A 6,801-nucleotide genomic window follows, 5' to 3' on the forward strand; every position below is an offset into this window, starting at 1 on the left:
TTGTGAGTGTGATATTATGTCTCGCATTAGAAATAAACTTTGAATGTGTTACTGTATAATTAGAAAATGTATAAGAGAACCCGACGATTCTCGATTATAAGTTTTAATCGATGATCAAGAGACTCGAGTAGCCCCTGGACAAAAGTAACTACGTAGTAACGCTTTAGAAAGCGCGATCTCGTCTACACGCGACACCCGATGTTTACAAGATTAATGGTCATCCTCGGCAGAGTCACGACAATTTTTTCCCATCTCTGACACAATTTTATATAACCGTTCAAGCCAATGTAAACATCGTGAATTTGAATATTCTAATTTCTAACGCACAGGATATATATTTCGACCGAAGGAGCGACATAGAAACGAACGAGCGTCGAAATTCCCATCGCGCATTCTCACAAGGCGAAAGGTTGGGGTTCGCAGTGAAAGGTGAAAGGAAAAATGAATCCGCGCTTGCATAAAGCTCGAATAAATAATAGCTCGTCGCGGTATTAGCGTGAATCATCCGCAATAAACGCTAATGGAATCTATTATAATCGCGAGATGAAATGACGCGTCTCTCTTCAGCTACACCTGTCTCATCGCCATCATCCCTGTTTCAAGTATAGCGAGTATATTTACGTAGTCAAAACTATAAGACGCGTAAACTTATTCCATCCGCAAGGCATCCGCGACACTTGTCGCATTAGCGTTCTGACGCGATGTGTTTGCGCTCGGCAAATGTTTGTACACGCGCATGCGCGTTCTATGTTGGATAATCCACCTTTCTCCGTGATTCAGTTCAACAGCCGCGAGATGCTCGCGGATTTCCTGGCCTAACATCTCTGTCTTCTTTTGCCGACAATTAGCGTCGCCAGTAAAATTAACTATCTTCCGCTTCAAATTATTCTGACGTAATTTTACGCCATATTTTACGTAAACGATGGTGCTTCCGATATGAATGATCTTTATTGCATTAATTTGTAGTTTTTTTTCTATTTTTGAGATCTTTCGCAGCATTTGTATGGATATTAAACGAAGATTACTAAGAATGAGAGAGAAAAAAAATATTTTCACGTACAAAAAGTAATTTTCAAAAAATTTATATATATAAATAAGAAATATTTTACAAATATTATAAAATATATATCATTATATTTTTTATTTGTATGTAAATTTTTCAAAGATTAATTTTTGTACATAATATATATATATATATATATATATATATATATATATATATAAAATATAAATATTTTATACATAAATATAGCTTTGTATTATGCTTTTGCACAATTCATGATATTAATCATAAATGATTATTATTATAATTTTATTGTTCAACTATTATAAATTGCTGCCAATTAAACCGTGTCGCGATATTATTTTTTTCTCTCTTATTATATTTCATTACATCATTACTTAACTTTTCATTTTCAGATTTCCTACAATTTTACAATGTATTTTCTCCAGACATATTTCTCTACAGAATAATAATCTTTCTCTGAGATAATACGAATCTGTGGCAAGACCCCGTTTGTTAGAATGCAGCGGTCGTTAGCGGCGTTCGAGTCAGCAGGTAACTCACTATGATTACGCAAAATTGCTCACGGGAAACGGAGCAGGTCTGCGTTTAACTGGACTCTCTTGCACAAGCGAGGATGCTCCCTCTCCGTGAAACGATAATCCAGATTGCAGGAATTACAATGTCCAACGCCACGTTACAAAACTACACGCGCAATGAACACTTTATTATGCATACCGTGTTCTTATTGTTTTTTTTCTTTCTGTTTTTTTTTTTTTAACGCGCGCGGGAAAATATCTCTTTGATGTCAACAAGCACGTTATCTACGATGAAGAATCAATTTAAAAACCATATGGTTTTGCTCGGAAATTTTTACACATAATCTGTTTAACAACACATAACATTGCGTATAAAATGTGAAGACTTTGCTATTTCCTCGTCTTAGACATGTAAAGAGCCGGTTATTCTGCGAAAAGATTTATGTATATGGTAGTCAATTCTCAATAGAAATCTCTGCGAATCGGCTGCGTGACATAAGAGACATTAATCATGAAAATAAGCGTGAATAAGAAAAATGGCGACGCAACTTAATCGCGAACAATCTTGTTGGGACTAATAAATATTTAGTGAAACTTCTTGAATTCCAACGGACCAGTTGGTGCCGACGTGACCTTATTTCCTATTCATTTCCGAAATAGACTGCTAAAATTGTGTCGTAATTTACATTCGTCGCTCGTCTTACAAATACGTATATAGGAATAGACATAGGGGCCCAAACTAAACTTTGAAACAGTTAACATTCAAGTATTACACTTAAGCTATATTGACTAGCTATAGTAATCGTGATTTTTTTATAAATTTAAAGAGAGAGTTGATATATTGACGAAATTTTTATTATAATGATGCTTAAAACTGTAAAATTTAAATTTCCAGATTTCTATAAGTTGAATTTATCAAAATTCATTTCAATTCTAATTTCTATAGAAAACTATCAATTTCAATTTCAATTTGCAATTTATTTCGTCTGAAATTAAAAAAAGAAAGATCTATCGATTATGGTCCTTTAGATGATGAAACAATTTTTATTCTTTTTAACTTGTCTTCTAATGTCGGAGAAAGTGCGCGCGATTAACGTCCTTAAGAAGTAATAATCAACGTGATGTGAGAATCTTTCCCTCGTAACGTAGAGATTCTATACAAAATAGCGACGTAATGTATGCTTCGAGTATTCAGCGCGATGAATCGTTCATTCGCAAGTCAGGCAAGATACAAAACGATTGCGAATGCTCAGCTCGGTGATATTACAGTCAGGATAAAGGTTTTAAAAGAGCGTCGTGAATATCTTTTTTAGGTAATTAGAGTAATTATCACTGGTGGTATATGAAAAGCGGTGAAACGCTTCCGGTTTGCTCGTATCGTAATAATAATGGGCCTTGATGATGAGCAAACTGTATACCGGATCGTAATCGATCTTAACGTTTTATTATCTTAACGTTTTATTACGAAACATAGAGATGTTGATCTTTTTACGGTGAAATTTTATTTTTTACGTCAGAAGGAAAAGAGAGAGAAAGAAGATAGATTTTTAAAATCTTAAAGTTCTAATCATTTTATCGTTCTTTCAACTTACTATGTTGAGTGCTATACGCCTTTATTCTCCTTCCTATGGTTTATGTAAGATTTATTATCCTTTTTTAGTAATTTTAGACATCTGTTTGTACCATGATATTTTTGATTTCCTACATTGCAGAAACAACAGCTACGGAAGATAACAGGGATTTTGACAGACTTTTATTCATGCGACAGGTGCATCCTATGTGTAGAAACAGGATGTCTTGAGATTTTCCGTAATCGTCGTTTAACGACGTGAAATCGAATCAGCTGACCGGTGATTTTCGTTACGTCAATCTTGTAGATTCTAGATGCGCGTTTTACTCAACGATTGAGCAATTGCTTGATAGCGTAATAACATCGTCTGCGTATTTCTAAATTAATCCCTCGCGAGAGAGGACGATCGCGCCTGGTTTCTCCAAAGTCTTCATGGCCGAAATTTTCGACATACGTTTCATGAGGTCACACACCTTGATCTTTGATCAAACGATATTAGTTTCGTTTGAAGATGCGTTATGCGAGATGACGTCCCAGAATCATTAAAATGGCAATCAAAATGACGTCATAATGACTGATCAAAAATCATTATGATGTCATTTTGATATTATTGTGATTTTCTGTTCTGCTTGGGTTTGCTCAAACGAATTTATCACTTGTCGAGCCTCTTATTAAGGAGAGTCTTCGTTAGAGACACTCGTTATTTTCACTTGCGTGACTCTTGCGCTCGTGACTCCTTTCCGTCTGCCTCGAATCATCCGGCGAACGATTCCGGCCTGCACCTAAGTGCGATCGCACAATTTATCGGGTCTCGCTTTCCTCGATGCCTCCAAGACGCAGCGACCCTTGCAGAGGTCGTTCGAGTTTCACCGACATGCTTGCGATCGACGATTCTCTCGTTCTGCAGTGTCGAACGATCAATCCGCTACTTCCTCCTTTCCGCGTTGTAGCTGATTTAAACGTTTCAAGCATTAGGTAAATATAAAACGCTTGCGCATCATCAATTGATTGAAAAATACTGTGATTCGATTTTCTCAAAAATCATAAGTGAAAATATTATTTTGTAGTTATTTATAGTTTTATTATGTAAAAAAAATTAACTATACATTACATATACATATATATTTAAGTTTTATTTGGAATTTACATTTTTATATCTAACAATAAATTGAATAATTGTGTGATGATGACGATATAAAGGTCTATCTGTAAAATTTTACATCTGCAATTTTTACATTTTTGCGAAATGTCGATATACTTAAAAAAATTATTTATTTGCAAGCTTTGCATTTGACATTTAAATAATAATTAATGTAAAATGCCCATACATCATTAATTGATCGAAAAATACTGTAATTCGATTTTCTGATGATCATAAGTAAAAATATTATTTTGTAATTAACTTTATAGTTTTATAACTTAATTTAAAAAATTTAATTATACATTACTGTTGCATATATATATATATATATATATATATATATATATATATATACTTAAGTTTTATTTGAAATTTATATTTCTATCTAAGTTATATAGAAACATTGTATCATGACGGCAATATAAAGATTTATCTATTATTTATCTATTATCTATAAAATTATCTATAAATTTATCTATAAAATTGTCTATAAATTTACCTATAAAATTATATCTGTGTTTTTGAGAAACGTCACGTTGCATCTGAAAAAAAATTGTTTTTACAAGACTTCCATTCGACATTTAAATATCGTGTTTGCGAGATGGCAAGCTGTAGATTTGATTTAATTGAACAAGATGATTTATTTGCGTGAGATCCGCATTGTTCTGCATATTATCGACCCATAGCTTATCGCTATGCAACAGATGCATTATTTTGCTACAATGCGAATGTGGCTGTGCTGGCTATTAAGACGAGCGGTGTAAACGTAGCTTTACCTCCGGCAGAAGGCGATCACATCCTAGGGTCTAGATTCTCCGTGGATCTCAACGTTCGTACACGTACCCACACACCATATCACGTGTACGGAGATTCCTGCCTAGATATCCGGATAATCACGAGTCTGTGCTGATGCTGGCCGCAGATAAGAGCATTAAGTGAACAAATGAAGCTTAATTTCCATCTTTGAATATCATATTGTTTCTCAACTGTATGATGGATTAAAACCTTTCACCGTTTTGGTCACTTTCATCGAATCAAATTAAATTAAAAATTAAACGGAGAAATTAAATTCAAAAATAAATTAAATTAAAAATTAAAATAGATCCGGACTGAGCGATTCCTGGATATGAAGCTACAGAAATGTAAACTTGAATGTAGAAAAGATCGAAGAGTCTCTAACAATTGAAATGCTCTAATTCAGAACTCGAAGAGCTGCTCTTAAAGTAGAGCAAATTGAACTTGTTGAAATCACTTTTCTGAGAGATAGATCATCATATTTAATCCTTCAACCATTACAGCATTATTATTATCATCCTCGTGTGTCTGCAGCGTCGCGGAATTGATGATCTCGATAATCGAAATTATTGGTCTACCTAATCAAAATTTCATATCTTCAAAGTGACGTAAACAATGGTAAGGATCATTAATGATAATTAATAAATCGATATCGAAAGAAAGTCGGAGATAATGAGCGAGAGGGGGAAGAGGTGGCAGGAGGAGGGAGGGAGGGAGAGAGGGAGGAAGATTGCGTAGCGACGTTACGCATGGCTTGGCTTCGGATAAGAGTTTATAGATTTACTTCCCGTATAATTTTATTCCCACGTACAAATCGACGATGGATGTTTTTTTTTCCTCGCTATCGACTGCCTTTCTTTCGCGGAGACGGGACATCCATCGAAACATCATCGAAACCGCCGAGATAGATACTCGTTACGGTAGTGTGCGTGTGTACATCCATCTTCGTGCAATTGCGCAATCATAAGTCGCTGAGAAAGCGCTAACGCGTCTTCGCACGTTACTCGTTTATCTCAAACATCCCGCTGACACGACATGATTAATCGCTGCGTGATGATACCATGAGAGATTCTGCGTATATCCGAAAAGCGCGTCTTCCACAATCTGAATAATTTTCAGCAAGGAAGAAATGATCATCATCGATAGCTACGATCGCTATTGTCAACAAGATGATAATGAAAAGGAGGAAACAAATCTCTCAATACATGGTTAAATTTAATGAAAAGATGAGAATAAAGCCATGACATACTATACAATGAGAGAGATTATTCTCTTGCGTCGTTACATTAGAACAATAGATTAGACGAGAATCGGCGATGAATCAGTCAATGATCGCTCGTCAATTAACGATGCATCGACAATTGCAACGTACGTTTCGCGATGCCTTGGCTGGCACGGAACGGTCGTCCGTAACGAACGAGTGATGACCTGGGTCGCTCTCACGCGTCTGCCTCTCAGCTGTGTTCACTTCCGCTAGTGAAAGGTGCATGCACTCCAGCCCGGGGCTACGATAAAGTGCGCTTACGTGCATCCTCGCATCGTTCAAGCCAGCCAAGTACACCAACTGTTCCGTTAGCGATCTGGCCTGAAGAGGTCCACTTTCCTTGACTCTTGTAAATTGATTCCGATTAAAATTTTACCGAGTGCAATTGAAAAAAAAAAATAACATCCAGGCAATATCGATGTTGTAAGAGAAAGTCTTTGAAAAATTCTCGACGCGATAAAAGAGCAAAATTGTACGAATCGACGCATC

This window comes from Cataglyphis hispanica, chromosome 1 (assembly GCF_021464435.1).
Source record: "Cataglyphis hispanica isolate Lineage 1 chromosome 1, ULB_Chis1_1.0, whole genome shotgun sequence".
Classification (NCBI taxonomy): domain Eukaryota; kingdom Metazoa; phylum Arthropoda; class Insecta; order Hymenoptera; family Formicidae; genus Cataglyphis; species Cataglyphis hispanica.